This window comes from Macrotis lagotis, chromosome 1 (genome assembly GCF_037893015.1).
Source record: "Macrotis lagotis isolate mMagLag1 chromosome 1, bilby.v1.9.chrom.fasta, whole genome shotgun sequence".
Taxonomy (NCBI): domain Eukaryota; kingdom Metazoa; phylum Chordata; class Mammalia; order Peramelemorphia; family Peramelidae; genus Macrotis; species Macrotis lagotis.
Genome location: NC_133658.1, coordinates 496,210,852 through 496,234,274, shown reverse-complemented (window position 1 = coordinate 496,234,274; position 23,423 = coordinate 496,210,852). Strand labels below are relative to the sequence as shown.

Sequence of the window (23,423 nt, the reverse complement as noted above, 5' to 3'; positions counted from 1 at the left end):
TAATTCTGATTGCCTTGCATCCCGGGCCATCTCCAGTTGTCCAGGTTCTTATCTGGCACTGGACCCAGGCTGGTGACTTAGCACAGCATCCCCCCACTCAAAGTCAATTCACGTACTTATTGTGGCATCATCTCCCTGATGTCATGGTCTTCTTCAATAATGAAGGACAGGGGGCGGCTAGGTGGCGCAGTAGATAGAGCACCGGCCCTGGAGTCAGGAGTACCTGGGTTCAAATCTGGTTTCATACACTTAATAATTACCTAGCTGTGTGGCCTTAAGCAAGTCACTTAACCCCATTGCCTTACAAAAACCTAAAAAAAAAAATGAAGGACAAACATCAAACATCAGTATATACTGGTGATGTTCCTGTCTTGATCCTTGTTAGGGATGGCTTCTCTGCTGGACTTTTGTTGGTTCATTGGGTCTGCTTTAGACTGCAGATGGAACCCTTTGTTGGTCACTGCTGGGTGCTGCTTAGCTGAACTGTGATAATATGTTACAAAAATGTGAATTTATTCCAATGCAATTTATATATTAGAGAACATTTTGGGTATAATAAGAATTTTGAGTTTATTTTTACAAGATTTCTTCTATGAAAAATAGCAAGAATGAAGAAAACTCTACCACTTCACAACTCACAAGTTGAAACCCCCTGATTCCTACTTCCACTGGCAAAGTTCAGATCTTTATCAAGATAAAGTGCCACATTTATTGTATATCTTCTGATACAATAGGAATTGTGAATTGAGAAGAACTGATCTGCACCACCACTCCCTCAACCTTTTCTGCCATGGTCTTGTGTCTAATGTCAGCAAGGTTACTTTTTTTGTATTTATTAATATATATGTATTACTTTTGAATTTTTGTTATTTTATTTCCCTTATGCATGTAGCATTTTTGCAGTATAAAACTATGCTGCTATATTTATTAGTTCCCATCTTTTTTTTTTAAATGTATCACTGATTAAGTGTCAGTGTGTGTTCCAACCCTGTTTCCCCCATATGCTCTGTGTTTTTATTGCTTAATTTTGCCCAGTGTTCTTTGGTAATATACATATATATATATATATATGTATATGTATATGTATATATATATATATACACATATAACATATATATGTATGTATGTATGTATGAATATATATTTGACTAGTCAGACTGACTGTAGTCTCTATACCCTCCAGTTTCTGGTTCAAGTGAAACATTTCCCTAGCACCAAGAGAAAAGCAGAAAGTATCTCCAGTACTATTTCCTCATCTTCCTCATCTCCAGATCGGCAGATTCTAAGGCTTAGGGAGCAAATAGAACAAGTTAGTGCCTTTGAGTTTAGACTTTCTATTGATATTCCTTCCAAATATTGAACTGTTATTGTTCAGTCATATACCACTTTTTATGAGTCCATTTGGGGTTTTCTTGGCAAAGATACTGGAGTTCTTTGTCATTTTCTTTCCATTAAAGCAAACAAGTTGAAGTGACTTGTCCAGGGTCACACAGCTAGTATCTGAGGCCAGATTTGAATTCAGTAAAAGAGCCTCCCTAACTTCAGGTCCAGCACTCTAACCACTGTGCCACCTAGCATCCAGTACTAAACTAGATTCCCCTAGTCAGAGACCTCAACTTAGCTTATGATGACTTCCTAAATGTTCACTTCTCAAATTTTAATCTCTGAATAATAGCCTATAAACCAGGTAATGTTTATTTGCCTAATGATTATAAAACAGTTCTATGATTTTTCATTCTCTTGTTTTTGTCCATTTAAGAGTGGGCAGGAAATATCTACAAGAACAATTTAATTATCTCTGAAATTGTTTAGCCCTTATTTCTGAACTTATCATATGCAAATGTTGTAATTCTTTCAAAAAATAAAGGCAACGACAGCATTTTTTCCTTCACTTCCTTTCTAGGATCAGCAGAATGTGCAGTATCTTTATATGAAACAAATGACTGACCCCTTGGCCCAGTGAGTAAGACTGGAACAATTCTTTTTTTTTCTGTTTGTTTGTTTTTTGCTAGGCAATGGGGTTAAAGCCACACAGCTAGGTAATTATTAAATGTCTGAGGTCACATTTGAACTCAGGTCCTCCTGACTCCTGGACCAGTGCTCTATCCACTGTGCCACCAACTGCCCCTGATACAATCCTTTTTAGAAAAAAAGCTGGAGAGTCTCTTTGCAAGAGAGTCACAGTGACTTGTAATAAAAGTATTGAAGAAACTTTGAAGTATGTTTAACATTCTGTAACTGGTTATGGTCTAATAAGGATGTGGTAAGCAAGTGCCTCTTGTTGGTTCTGTCTAGATGGCAGACTGGAGGAGGGGGACATTCACAAGTGTGAAAAAAATCAGTTTAATTTCTCCTTTCTTGGTTTGACTTTTTTGTCTTCAGCTTGCTTCCCATCTTAGGAAATCTGATCAGAGACCATATAGATGGAGAGATTCTGGGCCCTCCTCCTGTGAGTCTGAAAATTTGGTCCCATTAATAGAAGTTTTGGAGAAAGCACTCCAGTATCTTTGCCAAAAGTTTCTCAGTGTATGACCTTTCATATTAGATGAAGGAAGTTGGGGGGGGTGTCTATGGCCTTGTACGTCTGAAAGGTCAAGAGAGTGAGTCACCAAAGTCTTGGAGTCAAGTTCAAGTCAGGTTTTGTTACCAGTCTTGATGGGACCAGTGATATAGAACAATAACAATGGTAATTGGCAAATATATGATGCTTTATAGTTTGCAAAAACACTACATGTATGTTATCTCGTTTGATTCCCCCCATCAACTGGTAAGGTAGTAGTTGGTTATTTATCCCCATTTTGCAAATAAATAAAACAAGACTAAAAGAAGGTAAATGACTTGCTGAGCATCATACGACTAGTATATAAGATTAGATTTGAACTCAGGACTTCCTGACTCCAAATCCTTTGCTTTAGTCCATTGTATCTCTATCAGTATTAAATGTGAGCCCACTCTCCCCAGGAATCAACGTGGTATAGAGATCCTCTGAGGTGTTGGGACTGAGGAAATGTTTGTACTTCTAGCCTTGTCTCTAAATTGAAGTAATTGATTAAACAGAAATTGAATGCTAAATTATTTTTTATTTATTTAAGGCAGTGGGGTTAAGAGTGGCTTGCTCAAGGTCACCCAGCTAAGCAATTATTAAGTGTCTGAGGCCGAATTTGAACTCAGATCCTCCTGACTCCAGGGATGGTGCTTTGTCTACTATACCACCTAGCTGCACCCCCTGCCCCTGAATACTAAACTATTCATAATTTAAGAGTAATATTTTTTGAACGCATGGAGAACCACTAGAGAGTGGCTCATCACAACATAACAATGGGGCCTCCAAGTTGGCAGAGAAGCAGGAATAAGTACAGTGAGCATCCCATCACACACACACACACACATACATACACACTCACACACTCACAAATATATACATACACACACACACACACGCTCATTCACATACAACTCATACACATATACACACACATACATACACTCACACACATACATACACACATATGCTAAGAACATTACACTAACAGAGCATTCAGCACAGAGAGAGGACATCACCAAGCACATACCAGAGCACCAAGAAAGAACAGGTTCTAACTAGTAGGTGTGTTGCCCAGGAGACTGTTCTAAGTCGCAGATCCAGAGTTCCTTGGTGGGGAGCAGTAGCAAGTGTCGGGTAGTATCCTGAGAAGGAGCAAGGTTAGAAGCAAGCATCTGTGGTGTGGCTCAGACCAAAGGACCTGGATGAGGTCTTGTTACAACTTCTAGCTCATTATGCAAATCCTTTGCAGAGAAATAATCAGATCTGGACCAGCAGAACTTCTCACTTGGATGACAGAGGTCTACAATTACTCAGAATCAAACTCAGGTCAGAAACTTGCAGGACTCAGACCAAAGGAATAGCTGTCAGACTCTGCCCCAGATTGCATCACTTTAGGAGCAAAGACTTACAAATTCTTGACCTGAATTGTTCCTAAGAACCTGGAATAGCACAATTCAATGCCCCAAGAAAATAGGAGCAATAGTCCAGAACTTCCCTCCAAAATTGCTCAAAATCTAGCCCTATCTCAAGTCTGAAAAGAAGTTATCTGGAAGAATGAGCAAACAAAAAAGGATTCCACCCACCATAAAAAAAAAGTTATGATGGTGATAGACTTAGAAGAAGAGAATGAATCCCAAATATCTACAAACAAATCCTCAAAGCAAAACACATTTCGGACACAAATTCAATTAGAATTTCTGGAAGAAATATCTTGGTTTTTTTTCCCTATTGTTTCTAACGAGGGACTATCTACTAAAAAGGAAGAAGAATTATTTCCACAGATGAAATCACAGACCTTTTGTATTTCTAGTTCAAACAAGGAATTAGAATCTAAATAAATTTAAACTTTTGTCCTTCTACTATAAGCCCACAACTGCTCCAATCTTTCATCTCTAAATGATGCCTTCAATGCCTTGCATTCCTATTAACCCTTCTCTATCATACCTGCGATCAAGTTTGGGCCTTTGGAATTATGGATGTGTAATATCACTTAAAGTAAAGATAAGGAGAATGTCCAATCCAGGCTGTCTTTCCCATTTTCCAGATTTTTTCCCCTCCCACTTTAAATGTGCTCTAAATTCTGAATGTCTACAGTATGCAGCATTAGAGTAATAGATATGACTCAGACAGGCAAACATTATTGGGTCTGTCATTACAATTTCAGGGAAATTAAGTATATAGCAAGAAGAGCTTTATCCAGTAAATTTCTTAATTGTGTCTGCCTGGAATCCTACAAATATAATGTTTGATATGTGGGCAAGAAGTGACGAGGAGCAGGGAGAGAAAGACACTTAGAGACAACAGAGAAATGGTTACCAAGGCAAGCTAAAAAATCAACAGCCTCTTTCTCTTCTTGTGTAGAAAACTCTCCTGACTGACCCTAGAATCCCCCTTCCAGTCTTCTCTGCTCTGTTTCTCATTTCAACTATTTATTCTTAACAGATGCTAAAAAGACTTAACAGAAGCTAATAATACTGAAGAAATAAATAAATTTATAAAATAGAAAAATGGGGAAAATCTTTGTAGCATGTTTCTCAGATAAAATTGATATTTTTAAAATATAGAGGGAATTGAATCAAATCTATAAGAATAAGAGTCATTCCTCAGTTGATAAATAGTTAAAGGATATGACTTGACAGTTTTCAAGAAAGAAATCTAAGCTATCAACAACTATAGAAAGAAAAATGCCCTAAATCATTAATAATGATAGAAATGCAAATTGAAAAAACCTCTCACATCATATTGGCTAAGATGATTTAAAAAAAATGACAAAAGCTGAAGGGACTATGGAAATAGGTATACTAATGCATTGTTGGTGGAACTAGTCCAAACATTCTCAAAAGCAGTGTGAAACTATGCCTCAAAAGCTATTAAATCTGTGCTCTCTCTCTTTATTCCAGAAATCCCGCTACTAGAACTACACATCCAAAGAGATCAAAGAAACGAAAAGGACTCATATATACAAAAATATTTATAGCAGTTTTGTGGTAGCAAAGAATGAGAAAATAAGCAGATGCCCAACAACTGGGGGATAGCTAGACAGATTATGATCTATGTGATAGAATACTATTGTGCCATAAGAAATGATCAAAGGGATGGTTTCAGAAAAACCTTGGAGATGGTATATGAACTGATAAAAATTAAAGTGAGCAAAGCTAGGAAAACATGCCATAACCACAATATTGTAAAGATAACAAAATTTGAAAGATTAAACAAATCTGATCAATACAATAACCAACAATAATTCCAAAGGATTCATGATAAAACATGCTAATGACATCTAGAGAGAGAACTGGTGGACTTAGATTGCAGATTGAAGTGTATTTTTTCCTTTTCTTGCCTTCCTTCATTTTTTCTTTCCATTTTCTGGGCATGGATATGGAAATTTGCAGTTATACATATTTTAATGGTTTGGAACTTTTTACTTTTTCAATGGGTAGGAGAAGGGAGGAGGAAGGGAAAAATTTGGAACAGAAAAGAACTAAATTAGAAAAGAAAAGAAAAGGTGCATCCCACAGACTTCTCAAAACGAAATTGATTACCCACCACCCAAAACTCTTCCCTCTGTCCAATTTTGCTATTATTTTCCATGAACACCACCATCTTCCCAGTCACCCAGGTTTACGAGCTTGGTATCATCTTCAAATCCACATCTGCATTTATCCTAGATATGCCAAATACCATCATTTCTGTGTTCACAATGTATCTCTTGTACATTCCTTCTTCTCTCTAGTCATAAAGTTACAATTCTAGTTCAAGTGCTCATTAACCTATTCCTGAACTATTGCAAAAGTCTTCTTTTTTTAAGGGTTTTTTTTTTTTTTTGCAAGGCAAATGGGGTTAAGTGGCTTGCCCAAGGCCACACAGCTAGGTAATTATTAAGTGTCTGAAACCAGATTTGAACCCAGATACTCCTGACTCCAGGGCAGGTGCTTTATCCACTGCGCCACCTAGCCACCCCATTGCAAAAAGTCTTCTAACCAATCTCTCTGCCACTCTAATCTAAACCATCCTTTAATTAACTGCCAAAGGGGTTTTTCAAAAGGGTAAGCCTTGACTACATCACCCTCCTGCTCAGGGAGTATTAATGGTTCCCTAAATTTCTTTGTTTGGCATTTAAAACTTTTTAAAGCTTGGTTGCTTCCTGTTTTCCTAAGTCTTCTAGATTTCACCCTCTTCCACAACACTGACCTATTTGCAGTTTCTTGAACATGATGCTCCATTTCCAGTCTCTGTGCCTTTGTACTAGCTATTCCCCATGACTAGAAAGTTCGATAGCCTTTACCTCTGCATGTTAGATTTACCTGACTTTCTGAGTATTGAGACTCAGCTCAAGCCCCTTCTACCCCAGGAGGCAGTTGATAATGCCTTCTCCTCTCAAAGTGATTTTCCACTTATTATCAATATATCTCAGATCTCTCTGGTTACTAAACATTGTCTCATCCATTAGAATGTGGGCTTCTTGGGGACAAGAGTGAAGTGACAAACTCTGTCGAAATACTAACATTGCCCTGGCCCTTTCCAGCTCTTTTCCTCTGTTCTCTGGCAGACTTCTATTATAGCACTGGCACACTGTTAATACAACTTGAACAAATTTCTGACATTTCGATCTCTGTGGTACTGAGCAAGAGGAATGTGGTCCAGAGTTAAGGTCTGTTGGGATTACTTGTGCGGTCCTGCTGCCAGGTTCATGCTAGGGCAGGGGGAAAGCAGGTACGCAGGGAACATCAGGGATTATTGCTGTTCTCTGCTACTCATCATACAGTTTACAGCTTGTTTGGGTTCTTGATGTCTTAAAACATGGAAACAGCTAAAATGGCTTTATCTCTGGAATTTTAGTGAGGTTTGAGAGGTCAGGAGGATCAGAGAAAATATCTATTCCTCCAGTTTACTGGGCACATGAATGGGAAATTTATCAAGTCACCAAAGAGCAATTTATAATTGACTAAACAATTTGGCCAACCTCCAACTAAAACAACAATGGTATTTACTAGTACATCAACAGGAAAATTATATAATAGTGTTCACTTTAACATCACGAAATAAGCATTACTGTTTATATGCATTATAGGAGGGCCTTGCTTCACAGAAATGGAAACTGAAACAGATAAAAAAAATGGAAAAATAATTAAATTTAAAAGAAAAACAAGAGAAACAAAATATAATTAAAAACAAAAGAAATTCCAAATGATAATCTCAATTAGACAAATAATAAATTAAACATTATAAGAAATAAAAATGTGCTTCAAAAGAAAATTGTATATCAATATTGAAAGAAAGAAAATTCAGATTACAAAATTAAAAATTAAAGGAAATTTCAACATCCAATAATTGTCTTTAAGAGTAAACAATAATTGTAAAACTCAAAAAAATCTTTAATAAAAGAAAAAAGAAAATAAAAGAGTAAACAATACTAAGGGGCAGCTAGGTGGCGCAGTTGGATAGAGCACCGGCCCTGGAGTCAGGAGTACCTGAGTTCAAATCTGACCTCAGACACTTAATAATTACCCAGCTGTGTGGCCTTGAGCAAGCCACTTAACCCCATTGCCTTGCAAAAACTAAAAAAAAAAAAAAGTAAACAATACTGGATTAAATTCAATTTTAAAATTAAAGTGTAAATTTAAGACTGAATTACTATGAAATATTAATAATGAAAATTCATAAAATATTCAAAGGTAGTACAGGTATACTAAATACATGTTACAATAATGAAGAAAATTCTGCATTTAAAGAAGCAAAGGGAAGAAATGGAATGATATCTAAACTCCCAAACTCTCTAATCTCCCAGCTATCCTAAAAGAATCCAAACAAAATTTTCACTTCTAACCAGCAGATGTCACTGTGAAACAAAGTTGGCTTGCTGATCACCCCTGCTATTTTTATTCTCTCTCCTTCCCTCCTAGAAAGCTGAAATTTTCTCTTCCCCCCTGGGCTAGCTCAGGGTTATTATCTTCTTCTAGGTTATTAAAATATTCCTTTTCTTCTTTTACCTGTGAGGCCAAGGGTCTTAACCGAGGCTCCTTCATTTGTTCAGCCACAACAATTAGCTCACTTTAGCCTAGAAGCAAGAATCACAATTCTCAGTCCATAAGAGTCTGCTATTTCAGGGAGCTTATAAAACAAAACCTAAAAATACAAGCAATAAAAATTATTACAATAAAAATTAAAATAATAAACTATAATTTGTTTTGAATATCACAGCCCCCAAGTCAAAATAGAAATCCTGGCTATCTGAATAGCTCTATGCATAGTTAATTTCTATGTATAATAAGCTAATAGCTACTTTCATTTACACTCTACTCAGACCTGTATAACTTTATCTAGAGAAAAACCAGCTTAAAAGTACTATTCAAACAGCAAATAATCTTAACTGTATTTAAATATCTGTCATTTTGGATCTAAAAGAAGAGAAGAAACAGAAGGAGAAAAAAGAATGTATTATTGTACCAGCCACCTGGATTCTTGACCAGAGGAAAGTTAATACTGCTCTATTTCCAGCTGCCCCATCTTGTGGACAAAGACACTGATCCTGTTGGTGGAAGCCAAATTCTCTCCTGCCTTTACCACCCACCTGTCCGTGCAGCTGTTTTGACCAGTTTTCCTTCTCTCTATCTTTGTTGCCCAGTGATTTAAATTTCCACTGTGATAGAAACTCTATCTTCCAGATCACAGTCCTCAATAGAGATCCCTGGTTTCTCCCAGGCTGTGTAGACTTCAGTTCTCAAGATTCTTAGCTACACTTAGCAGAGTCAGTTCTGTTTTGATTTCTTCCATCTTCCAAGAAAGAATTTAGGTTATAAAAGCAAACATTCTAATTGCAAAGAAATAACATGACTTCATCAAGAACATATATCCAACTAATCTCAAGACTTTTGGGGAAAACATCTTCAGTTAAATTATACTTATTTTTTCTCTTTAGACAGGTTTCATTCAGTGTTCAAGGGGGAAACTATATGTAGATTTCTTTATTACTATTACTTAATATATTTAAAATCTCCCGTGTGTTTCCAAAAAATGATCTGTTTGTATATAAAGCATGTGTGGTCCATTTTGCCCAGGTAAGTTATGTGAGTCCACGTGGGTCTGCGTAGATGTGCCTCCAAGAATAGATAATTTTAGAGTCTCCTTGCCTTATCTCTCTTTAAGGGAGTCTTTGATTTTTTTTTTCTAAGAGGTTAGGGAAGCAAAGGGAGCACTGAACTAGAATTATATCTTCCTGCTCTCTTACATATTGTTAGTCTATGGAAAATAATTTTCAGGGTCTTAGCTCCTTTTCTACCAAATGTCAGTTTCACAATGAACACATATACTGAATAGCATATAAACTCATTTATCCAAATAGAGAACAAGTGGAAATCAGAGAAAGCATACATAGGAGAATATATATAAGACAATATATAGAGTACTTAAACTCTCCCATTGGGAGTTATAATTCAATTCAACCAAAAGAGTCTCAAATCTTACCAACCGAGAATCCCCCTGTTTCTAGTATAGTAAACTGGCATTAGGGACTTAACAAAGGTGCTGGTTCTTTGACATCTAAACTTTTTCATTGTCTTTCTCTCCCTTCTAAAACTTGAAGAGAATCTGGAACCACAAGTCTCCTCTCTTGAAACTGGAAATCAGGAGATCAGGATCTCTCTTCTCTCCAATTCTCATCAATTCTGCCCTCAATATGGAACATTAATTACTGATGAGAACAGTCTTATACAAATAGACCTTCAAGTCAAGGGCTACAGTAGATACTGTTACTCAAAAAGATCATTTATCCCTTAGTATCAGAAGATGATTATAATACAAACATTGCCATGTTTTATGGAATATCTTGTTATTAAAAAGAACATTCTTTCTCCATTTGCTGTTATTAATCAATTATTTCTGTCATATCTGAATCTTTATGACCTGATTTTGATTTTCTTGGCAAAGATACTAGCATGGGGCGGCTAGGTGGCGTAGTGGATAAAGCACCGGCCTTGGAGTCAGGAGTACCTAGGTTCAAATCCGGCCTCAGACACTTACCTAGCTGTGTGGCCTTGGGCAAGCCACTTAACCCCATTTGCCTTGCAAAAACCTTAAAAAGAAGATACTACCATAGTTTTCAATTTCCTTTAGATATGGAATTGAGACAAATGGTGAAATGACTTGCCCAGGGTCACACAACTGATACGTATCTAAGATCAGATTTGAACTCAGGAAAATGAATTTTCCTCACTCCAGGTGTGGCACTTAATCTACTCTGCCACTTAACTGACATTCTTTCTCTTAGATTATTGATAAAGGCAATTATAAACTAATTCATAAGAAGGTGTTTGCTTTATCTATGACATATATATATCTCTGATTAAAAAACCAACAGGAAGAGCTAGAAAGAGAAATCACATACACATATACTTGTACAGAAATACACACACACACAAATACAAGAATACTGATTTGTGTAGGTTTATATTCTTCAAATTTGCTGGAATTATTATTTAATAATAAAAGCATTTATATAGTATCTAATATGTTTCAGGCACATTACAAATATTATCTCATTGTTCCTCAAAATAACCCTGCAAAGAGGATGCTAATATTATAACATTTTATAGTTGAGGAAACTGAAATAGAAATTGTTACTTGTCCATAGTTGCTCAGTTAGTTAAATGTCTGAGATCATATTTGAACTAAGGTGTCCTTGACTCCAGATCCAGAGCTCTACTTTACTGAGCTGCTTCTAATTTATATTAATTTTAATTGACTAACATTCTTTAAGTTCTCAAGAGACTCTGAATACATAATCATAGAAACTGCAAAGAAGATAATTTTATTTCCTTTCTCCTATATTTTTTCCTTCAATTTATTTTCCTTCAATTTATTTTTAGCATTATATTGAACTGAAATGGTGAAGAGCTTTTCTCCATTATATTTACATATATATATATAAAATATGTATGTTTTTGAAATTAGATAAATATTATTTACTCTTTTAAGGAAACATCCATTTATTCTCAACTTCTAAAATTTTTAATGACGATAAGTGATGGATTCCATCAAAAAGTCTCTTCAGCATTTATTGATATAATCATATAGTTTTATTATTGATATGGTTCACTATACTTATTTTTCCTTATGTTGAGTGAATATAATATTCCTGGTATGAATCCAATCTAATCATAATGTTTAATTTCTATGTATATTTTTATATCTTTGCTAATATTTTATTTCAAATTTTTGCATTAATGTTCATATTTTCTTTCTCTGTTTCTCTTTCCCTGGTTCATATAGCAAGACCATATTTCTATCCCAAAAAGAGATTAGATGAGGTGGCTAGGTGGCACAGTGGATAAAGCGCGGCCCTGCAGTCAGGAGTACCTGGCTTCAAATCTGGTCTCAGACACATAACAATTACCTAGCTGTGTGGCCTTGGGCAAGCCACTTAACCCCACTGCCTTGCAAAAAAAAAAAGAGAGATTAGAAGAGTGTCTTCTTTTCTTATTGCAAACAGCTTATGTGATACTAAATTGATCATTTTTAGAATGTTTGCTAAAATCTAGTCCTGGAGTTTTTTCTTTGATTTGTTAAAGTTTCAGTTCAAAAAGTATGGATATTTTAGTCACCATATTGGTATAATTCCAAATTGCTTTCCAAAATGGTTGTACCATATCACGGCTCCACCAACCTACATCTTTTTTTTTTTTTTTTTTTGGTTATTTGTGCCAATCACAGGATGTAAGGTGAAATTTAAGATTTATTTAGTTTTGTATATCTCTTATTATTCATGATTTGAAGCATTTTCTCAAATGGTAGTGAATACTTTGAAGTTCCTTTTGAGAACTATTTGTTCAAATACATTTACTTTTTCTATCTATTGGGAAGTTACTATTAATTTTAAATATTGATTCTTTCCCATTTGTCTAATTTCCTTCTTATATGCATTTATTTTGTCTACATAAAAGCTTTTCACTTTCAAGTTCTCTCTTCTTTTGTAAACTCTGTATTATATTCTATCAGCTTCTTAAATTTTTTTAAGGTGACTGTTTCTACTGGCTCACTTCTCTTCAGTCCTGATTCCCTCTCCTTGTTTGATATCCTTTCCCTTTCATTTATTAATTCCTTTTTCTCTCCTGCATATAACTATACATAAAAATCTATATCAGGATATCTATAAGATACCAGATATTGAGATCCTTTTTCAAACAAAACTGCCAAATATTCAAATGTTATTATGTCAAGTACAACTTTGATGGGCTGGTATGTTGTTCTAATGCCAAACAAGCTTGTCAAAAAGACTAATAGAGAAGTAACAAAGGACAAGTGCTTATGGGGATGAAGGGATGTCAGAAAAAGTTATGCAAGAACACTTCTCCAGGTGCCAGTTTCCCCCAGAGGTCCCAAGTCTCCCAGGAGAAGTAGACTTTTCAGGCACCAACACCCCCCCACAACCACCACCCCTGTCCTCTTCCAATATAAGGTCCTTACTTCCCTTCACCAACCATCTCTCCTCCCACAGAAGTATTCATTGGTGGAACTCCCTCCCACCTCCAAAATAAGGCTTCCTTCCTTTCCCTTTTTTTTTTAGGATTTTGCAAGGCAAGTGGGGTTAAGTGACTTGCCCAAGGCCACACAGCTAGGTAATTATTAAGTGTCTGAGATCAGATTTGAACCCAGGTACTCCTGACTCCAGGGCCGGTGCTTTTATCCACTGCGCCACCTAACCGCCCATCCCTTCTTTTTTTTTTTAATCTCCCCACTCCTCATCTATTTCCCTGTAGGCCCTTCTCTTTTTGAGATTCAGAGGTCACCTTCCTTTTAATGATTACCTTTGATTTGATTCCAGTGCACCACTTACTTCATTATTTCTCTGTCAACTCTTCCCCTTTTATATATCTCCCATGCTGTAATATAGTCCTATAGGAAAAAACTTGTCTATAATATTCGCTGTCCACCTCGTCACTGTTCCCTCTTCCAGATTTCTGCCTTCAACTCTGAATCCTTGTGTAGTTTAAGAAAGAGGTCTCTTACTGATCCTGTTGACTCTGTTACTATTGCTGTCCTTACTATATTTTTTACTCCTCCTACATTTCTGTTGATTGAGGTGTTAAAGAGGTAAACAATCTCTTCAATTCTGTTTCTTCTATTTTTTTTAGGTTTTTTGTTTTTTGTTTTTTTTGCAAGGCAGTGGGGTTAAGGGGCCCAAGGCCACACAGCTAGGTAATTATTCAGTGTCTGAGGTCAGATTTGAACTCAGGTACTCCTGACTCCAGGGTTGGTGCTCTATCCACTGCACCACCTAGCTGTCCTCCAATTCTGTTTTTTTCTAAAAATGTTTCAAACTCTTCTTTATTGTTGAATTTTTGTCTTTTGTCCTGTATGTTTAAGCTGAGATTTGCAGGTTAGCTGCTCTGGACTGCATCTTGAGCTCCATTGCTCTTCAGGACATATTATTCCTTCCATTTCCTTCCCTCTTTTTCTAGTAGGATAGAGAATAGTCTTGAAACCTTCAACTCTCCTTTCCTTTATATTTGAAAGACTTTCTACTGGTAGCTTACAGAATTTATTAATTCTACAATTATTAAATTTAATGACTATATGTCTTGGAATTGGCAGCATTGGTTTTGTTTTGTTTTTTCCTTCAGACAATCTGTGAGTTCTATTAATTGGAAGTTTTCTTCTATTTTTGCTTCATTATTTTGTTAAATTTTTAGTCATGTCTTGTTCTTCTGGGATACCTATGATTGTATCTGCATAAAAAGGTTTTATCTTTGAGTTTAGTATGTTTTGCTTGTATAGAGAGCATGTTTTCTTTTAATTTTAATGGGTTTTTGCTTCTCTTCTAGGTTGCCATTCCAAATTCAATTTTTTTCTATTCTGTTCTTTATTTTTACTTAGCAGGCCATCAATTCTGCTCTCCTAATTCTCATTTCCCTTTTAAACCATCAGTAATAGCATGCTGTAGTTCCATTTTTTCCTCTCAGATTCCACAGAATCCTCTATCTCATCAAGTGCTATATCATTTTCCTTTATTCTGTGGTATTATTTCATAGATGCTAAACTCTTTGATTAGATCTAGAGGTCATATTTCCTTCTATTACTATTTTTCTTGTTAATATATTTGTTAGAGGTTTTTGAGGTTTCTCATTTCTGAAATCTTTGATACCTTCAGTCTTCTTCTCCCCTTATTTTCTGTATTGTTTGCTTCCCTTCACTATGACTTCACTGACTCCTTTCACTATGACTGCAGTTTCCTTAGGAATTGGATCACAGAGCATCTCAGTATCCTCCCACAATGGCTAATTCACAGTTCACCTGCTCAGGTCTCTTTCCCAAATGACTTTTGAGTGGTCAGAACTGACCTCAATTAGATGCTCTTTTCTTTCCCTCAGATTTGGTGGAATGCTACAGAGCTCCCTACATGCAAGGTATCTTGCCCTGGTGACCTGCTCCTCTTCCTCTATTCCTTAGTTCTCTGGTCTCTGAACCAGCAGTTCAGAACCTGCTTTACCGGGCACTAATGTTCAGAACTTCATAGCACTAATACTTCTTTGTTACAGCCACTGCAAGCTTTTGCTCCTAAAGGGCTACGGACAAGTTGACTGTTGAAGTCCAAGCACATTCTACAGTCTGAAGCCAGGGTCTCTATAGCATTGATAAGAGGTTGGGGAGAAGACCATGCTGGAGTCAGTTTTGATGTAAGCCCATGTTGTGTTCCTGTGTCTTACTAATGTAATCTTGCTGCCTCTAATGTAGGAGAGGCAATAAGTGAGTATCAGTTCCTAGATTTGGGTTTTATTTTTTTTAACTTATTTTAGATTCTGAGTTTCCTAAGCCAAAAAAATCATTGAAATTGCTTTACCTTTGGCAAATAATTTCTGTTCTGGAGAGATTCAGAAGGGATCAGATCAATGGGAATTGGAGAAAATGTATAGTCTACCATCTTGTTGCTTGTATGACCTAAAAGACCTTTAATGCTATCGTTGTTAATTAATTTATTGACTGTTTCAGTGATTTTTTTTTGATCTACCCATTTTTTTGGATTACATTTTTAACCTCCAATTAATTTTTAATTCTTCCATCAATGCACCACTCAGAGTTCCCACAGGGGTATGTTTGAGGCAAAGTCTGATTTACAGGTCTGAGCTCAGTAAATTCTTGACTTGACTTTGGGTATGATCAACATGGGGGTACCCGTGGTATTACCACAGGTTTGAAGTTCCAGTAAACTTTTTCTGGACTCAGCTACTATCAGTCACTCAGAGGAAAACTTTGTAGATTCAGAATGACAGAATTGCAGATTTCCCTTTGATCTGAAATTCCTTCCCTTAATATTTCAATGAAAGCTTCAAACTAGAATGGTGGTTAGAGTTGAGACTGCTAAATTTTGGGGTTCAAAGCCACATAGCCACTATTCACTTCGAGCTTGTTCCTAACTCAGTATGGCTTACACAGTGAGTCAATAAACATTTATTAAGTGCTTATTATGATTTAGGTATTGTATTAAGTGCTGAGGGTCAATCACTCCATAGTCAATAAACATTTTATTTGCTCTGAAGGAGTTTATAATCTAATGGGAGAAGACAACATATAAAAACTGAAGAGGTATATGGCATGGAGTCCTGGTGAGTAAATCAAAAAAGTCTAAAATATCCTAAAGTCCTGTCAGAAGAGATGTCTGAAATTGGTAACAGGGACAACAATTGGCAACTATTATCACATCCTACCCAAAAATCAGAATCCTCCTCTATGTATCTGAGACTTTGTTCTGTTGAACAACCATGCATCTCTTTCAATTTCTACATGCTAGAAAATTCTGTGTAGTCCCATCCCCAATATCCATAGACTTCTCTACCTGTCTCCTTATATTTACCTAGGCTAGAAAATGTCTCACTGTGTTTTTTTCTTGGATTTCCAAATAAAGACTCAATCTGTTGCATTTTCCAGGTCTTTGTGGAAGTAACTTGTGTTACTGAGCTAAGCTTACCTCTTTCTGCTTCTCTGCCTATTTGGTTTCACTCCAAGGATAGTGTAGAATTAAACTGGTTCACCAAGAGGTCAATTTGGGGAAAGAAAGGGAAGTGTATCTAGTAAAGGAGTAATGATCTTAGAAGGTACTGAGAAGTAGAGAAATCAATAAATAATAAGGTTAGGAGGTGTAAAGTCAAGGGGAATATTGAATGATTTAAAAATTATTATCAGATGGGGCAGCTAGGTGGTACAGTGTATAAAGCCCTGGAGTCAGGAGGACCTGAGCAAAATCTGGCCTCAGACACTTAATAATTACCTAGCTGTGTGGCCTTGGGCAAGTCACTTAACCCCATTGCTTTAAATAAAAAAAAATTATTATCAGATAAAGGAAATTCAAAGTTTATAAACATGGAATGAGAACATCTCTGGATGATGACAAGATCAAGGGTATGACCATCTCTGTGTTTAACTGAAATAGGATGAAGAGTTCATAGAAATAAGTAAATTGGGAAATTCCCAATTTCCTCATTTCTCATGAATTACTCTTCAATACCAAAATTTGTGCTTAGTTTTCCTTTGTTTTTTCACCATGCTGTAATAGATAAAAAAAATCTACAGTCAGAAAGCTATACATGATATTTTTTTCAGATAACACAAAACCAGGATAGTATATTAGATAATAACCTATAAATACAAAGACAATTGCTATAGTCTAGAATTTTGAACCAAATCTATAACATGAACTTTAAAAGGGAAATGTGATGTTTTATATTTGGATTGTACAAAAATAAGCTTTATGAATACAAAATGAAGGAGGTATAGCTAAATAGAAGTTCATAAGAAAAAAAGATCAGAGGTTTTTAGTGATATAATGTGATAGGACAAACAAAAACTCACCGTCTTCTGAGGTTGCATAGATCCAGTTTCTAGAGAAGTGTTCATTCTGTTCTATGTAGCACATTTTAAGAAATCATAAATTGAAAACCATTCAAAGGAAGGAAATCAGGCTTGAGACTATTCCACGTGAAGATCTAGTAAAGTCAATGAGGATGTTTAACCTGGAGAAGAAAAGATGAGGTTGGGGGACAACAATATGATAATTATATTCAAGTTGCATAGCATATCATTAGAAAGAAAGTATAGTATAGTGGAATAAACTCCATATTTGAAGTTAGATGACCTGTTTTTTTTTTCCTAACTCTTATTACTGCGATTTAATACCTATGTGACTTTTTGCAATTGCTTAACCTTACTGGGCACTGTTATCTCATCTGTAAAATTGAGGAGGCTGGATAAGAATTGATCTCTCAAGTTCTTTCCATCTCTTAATTTTTGACACTATGAAGGACTTTCATGTAGAAGAAGGTTTAGACTTGTTTTAATTAGGTATATAAAGCAAAAATTAAAAGTAAACAGCTGCACTCCAAGTTAGAGGTTAAGTGTAACCTCTGGATGTCGCTGTTGAGAGCAACTGCCAAGACATTCTTCATTCCCCTTCTTAACCAGAAAGGGATGAAACTAGCAGCTTGCACCTACAAGGCCATCCGGGGAAAAAAAAAGATATTCACTTCTAATCTCACCTATCTCCCTCCTCCCTTCGGGTAAAAGGAGAAGAGTTTAACCTAATACTCATGTTCTTAGCAGGATCCAACAAACTCATCCTTACAAAGGAAATTTAAGTGAACCTGAACTCAGTTTTAAAGTTCTGGTCTTTTGATAATTTATAAACTAAACTGCACTCAGGAAAGCCTGGGAAGACTCTTTCATACCCAACACCACCAAACAAGAATTAGGAAATATGAATACCATTAGGTGAACAATAGTGAAAGATAATGAAATTCATAAGATTTCACAATATGTAATATTTAAAAAAAATCTCAACCTCAGGGTCATTCCATCTTTATCTTACCCAGAACTCTGTCTGAAAGTAAAGCTAACAGACACACAGACAATGGGAAAACACTAATTTATTTTGTTTCTGAACACCACCCCCTTCAGTGTGTATGCCCTCCTATATCCACCCCCTCCCCTTTCTTTCCCCTTTCCCTTTTTCCCTTTTCCCTTCCCTCCCTTCCGTTAGTTCCCTTTTTTTCTCCCTTTCTCCATCCCCCCTCCCCTTTACCCCCTGTAATACTTGAAAGGTTAGATGTTTTTTAAGTTAACTGAGTATATGTGTAAATTAACTTTAAGCCAAGTCTGATGAGAAGATTCAGGTGTTTCTCATCTCCTCCCTTCTTCCCTTCTATTACCATTACTTTTGTACCTCTTAATGTAATGAGATTTACTCAATTCAATCCCCTCCCTCCTCCCGTCTCCTTCCTGTCCCCCTTTTTAAGGAGGAGGTATTTTTAAATCATTCTGAGTCATAGAAAATTCTGAATGTCCATCACTTCTAGCTAAGAATATTCTATCTAATATAGTTAAAATTCTTGAGAGTTATTAGAGTTTTTCTCCCAAGTAGGGTTATAGCCAGTTTCATCCATCCCATTGGATAGCAGTCTCATGGATAAGTCATGAGTGTCCATCACTTTTGGCTAGGTATATTCTGTTAGTTACAATTCTCAAGAATTATGAGAATTTTTTCCCATGCTGGGATATAGCCAGTTTCAACTTATTGGATAGCAGGGTTTTTTTTTTCTTTACCCCCCCTTTTTAACCCTTTCATGTGCCTCTTGAACCTCCTGTTTGATGCCCAAATTTTCTATTTAGTTCTGGTCTTTTCATCAGGAATTTTAGGAATTCTTCCATTTCATTAAATGTCCATCTTTTCCCCTGAAAAAGAAGGCTCAGCTTTTCGGGATAGTGGATTCTTGGCTGCATTCCAAGCTCCCTTGCTCTTCAGAATATCTTGTTCCAGGCCCTTTGATTCCTTAATGTTGATGCAGCCAGGTCCTGTGTAATCCTTACAGTGGCTCCTTGGTATTTAAATTGTTTCTTTCTGCCTGCCTGCAGGACTTTCTCTTTCATCTGATAGTTCTGGAATTTGGCCACAGCATTCCTTGGTGTTTTCATTTTAGGATCTCTTTCTGGAGGGGATTGATGTATTCATTCAATAACTATTTTGCCCTCTGGTTCCATGATATCAAGGCAATTTTCCATCACTAGATCCTGTAATATTAAGTCCAGGCTTTTTTTTTTTTCTCTTCAATGTTTTCAGGAAGTCCAATAATTCTCAGGTTGCCCCTCCTTGATCTATTTTCAAGGTCAGTGGTTTTGCTGATGAGGTATTTTACATTTTCTTCTATTTTTTCTATTTTTTGTTTTTGTTTGACAGGCTCTTGCTGTCTCATGAAGTCATTAGTTTCTGCAGACTCCATTCTTTTTTTTAGAGAGGAGTTTTCTTTATTTACCTTTTGCAAGTCCTTTTCCAATTGGTCAATTCTATTTTTGCTATTTTTTAAAGTTTTTTTGCAAGGCAATGGGGTTAAGTGACTTGCCCAGGGCCACATAGCTAGGTAATTATTAAATGTCTGAGTCCGCACTTGAACTCAGGTACTCCTGACTCCAGGGTCAGTGCTCTATCCACTTCGCCACCTAGCTGCCCCTCAATTCTATTTTTGAAAGAGCTTTCCATTTGCCCAATTGAGGATCTGAGAGAATTATTCTCTTTTTTGTATTTGTCCAATTGAGGATCTGAGAGAATTATTCTCATTTTGTATTTGTCCAATTGTGTTTTCCAATGATTTGTTTTCTGGAAGACACTAATTTATAAAAGGGGAACCAGGTTTATAAACTACCATCAGTAGTGAGAGGATGGGGGAGGTCAGAAAAATAGGGAACAATGAGGTTTTTGTTTAGTTCCAACTAAATAGAAAGAGGGGGAAGGGAAAGTAGGAGGAAGTGAAGCAAGGTAAAAGACCATTCTACTCCAAATACTAATTCTTAGGTCAGCAAACATTTACTGAGCTTGGGACTTGTCTACCAATCAAATCACTGATGCTGCTGCTTCACTCTTGGTGGGTGAAACTTTGGGTCATGAAGCTTGTTGATCACCATTGCTCATTAGTCAAAATCCTCTCCATAAAGCTTCTCTGACCTTTTCTCTGTTCAAGTGCCCTTCTTAGGAGCTGAGAGTATACACTCCCACCTTCATATGCTGCAAAGTGTCACATCTCTTAAGCTAGGAAGAAAGGGAAAATTACATTCCACAAAGCCTTGCCATCATTTATAATATTTGATCCTTGAAGTCTTTAGTGGTATTATACATTCATCTATTCCTTCAAGAAAAATCTTCTTTGGAAGTACTTCCACCTTATTACATGTCTTAAAACATGGGCTAGAGGATCACTATTTGCTAATGTTAACATTCAGGGGTGAATTGATACGGATAGTGTCTGAAGCCTGAAATTCTCAGGACTGAATTTGGAGACAAAGGCCTGTATTAAAATTATATCTTTGCAACTAACTAGCTGTCTGATCTTGGACAAGTCACAGTCTCTTTAGTATTCTATTTTCTCTTTTGTAAAATGAGAAGGAGATGATTTATAAGATCCCATTCAGTTCTAAGTCTATGATCCTATTTTTCTGCAATTCTAAAAATCAAATTTAAAGCCCCCTTCACAAAAATATATGCTGTTGACTAGGTCAAACTCAGCTTGACATTGGTTAATTTAGGTTCAAAATTGGAAGAAAAAAATGAGACTGATGGACCATCTAAGAGTTAACTAAAGAAGGTATACATAGAAGGGGAAGGCATTCAGAGCAGGAAAGGGATGTTCCTTCAAAACACAGCCTTGATTAATCTGAACATAATTCTCCAGTGTCAATGTTGGTCATCCTTCTAATCTGAGGTCAGAGGCCTGAGGGAGAACCATGGTGTTGCCCCTCCTCCCTCCATATTCTACCCCAACCCCAGTCTCTCATTCCCGGAAGTTTTGTTGCAGGTGACCAGGAAACCATGTCAATAGTCTGAGCCTTCGCCAATGATAGTTTCTCAAGGGGAGAGAGACTTAGGATATTGCTCCCATTCTATACAGGATATTGTGTCACACTCTATGCTTTGGAGAAAAGATCCTAAACATCTGTTCTTCTGCCAATTTATGACTTTAGGGCTATTACTACATATCCCTGACAAAGGGATTACAAGATACTTAACAGACAACATTGAAGGCAGAAAAGAAAAAAAACTAAAACAGAAAGACTGCAGAAACAAAACAAAGTAACTGTTCCAAGAAATAGTGATCAAATATGAGGAAACATAGACTAGAATTCATAGGCCTCAAATTATCTCTTTTAGTCCCAGACCTACATGATTATTCCTTGTGTTGGGTTATGACATCATAATGAGTTTCTTGATGTAAAAAAGTGACTGAGCAGCAGTAGCATCAGGAGTAATATAAAAATCAGGGCTGCAGGAGTCAGGACTATCTTGCCATGCACCCTATTTTAATGCAAGAATTCATACTGATGATTTCTCTGTCCCACCAGATCTTCAGTGTTTCCTGACCTACAAGTTAAGACCTGCTCTTCTTTGAGAACCTCATGGGGGAAAGAAGACTAAAGTTTCATACCACAGTGGGTCTCAGATGCAATACCCTTCTTCTATGATGTCTTGAACCTTCCCCTTTTTACCTCCCTATTGTGATCAGAAAGCAAGCCATGTCACAACAATGTGAGTCCATGTTCTTCACAACTTCCTGGGGGGCGGAGTTGTTTAAAGACTACAGGGTACTCTAAAAGCAACATAATAGAAAGGCATCATCAGTTGCATATTACAGAAAGCAAATGACTATGTGGTTTTGCCTTTGCCACCTTCCCCATCAATGTCCAGGCTTCTGAGTCTGTAACTCTTCTTATTAGTGTTCACTGGGATTCTGACTGTGGTCAATGCCAAGTGTTACCCTCTGTGCCAGGGCCCAATTTCAACTCTGATGCTGTCACTACCTGTCTTGTGCTCAGCATTGCCATTACTGGGCTGTGTCCCTCTTCCCACATACCCAAAATAGACATTGTGATGAATCTGGGTATACTACTGGACAATAGCATCTTATGCCAGGTCAGAAATATTTTCCCAGTTGCTGTCGTTCTTCCCCTCTCCCCCAGCATTGCACAGTCATTAGAGTCACTGTATTGTCACTGATCCCTGACCAGGGTGAGAGGGCTGCCACAAGCACTGCAACCTTGACTCTATTATGCTAAGGACCTGAGTGACATACCTAGAGCTTAGGTTCCTCACCTTACTTAGAAGATTGCTCAAACCACAACAGGGTAAGTGATGTATCAAATATATATATATATATATAATGATATTTCAATTTAAGACAAAACAAACTGAAACATAAATAATAAAGTAATCATTTGGTGAAAGCAGTAATTAAGAGTTTATAAGCAACTAATTGTTACAAGAGTAACTATGAATTTAAATGTTGCAAAAATAATGCAAATTTAAGATATAGGAGAACAGAAAACTCATGAGGGTAACTGTAACTTAAGTTTATGAGAGGATATTTGTGCAAATATTTTGGAATTATCCTTTTTTTAAATCAACTTTGACTCATTTTCAGTTCTGAATTCTCTCCTCACTTCCCCCTCCTTACCATTGAGAAAGCAAGAAATATAAAACCTTTTACAAACATATAGTTGAGCAAAAAAAATTCTCATTTTAGCTATTTTCAAAAAAATATACTTTGATCTGAATTCAGACTCCATCATCTGCTTCTTTAGAAATAGGTAGCATGTTTTAGCATGAGCCCTTTGGAATCATGGTAGATCTCTGTGTTAAGAATTTATAATCTCTCAAAGTCTTTACAATGATGCTGTTAATGTATAAATTCTTTTCCTGGTTCCACTTACTTCACTTTGCATTATTTCATATGAGTCTTCCCAGGTTTCTCTGAATCCTGCCTTTCATTATTTCCTATAGTTCAATGGCATTCTATCACATCAATCTTCTATAATTTATTTAGTTATTCCACAATTGATGGGGATCCCCTTA

The 23,423-nt window shown here is 36.4% G+C and overlaps 1 long non-coding RNA gene across 1 annotated transcript; it reads left to right on the top strand.

Moving 5' to 3' along the window:
• The first annotated feature begins 14,821 nt into the window (after positions 1-14,821).
• On the top strand, positions 14,822-22,205 carry LOC141520481 (uncharacterized). Its single transcript, XR_012477625.1, has 3 exons — positions 14,822-14,946; positions 15,079-15,216; positions 21,917-22,205. It is a non-coding gene; the product is annotated as an uncharacterized LOC141520481 (long non-coding RNA).
• The last annotated feature ends 1,218 nt before the right edge of the window (positions 22,206-23,423 follow it).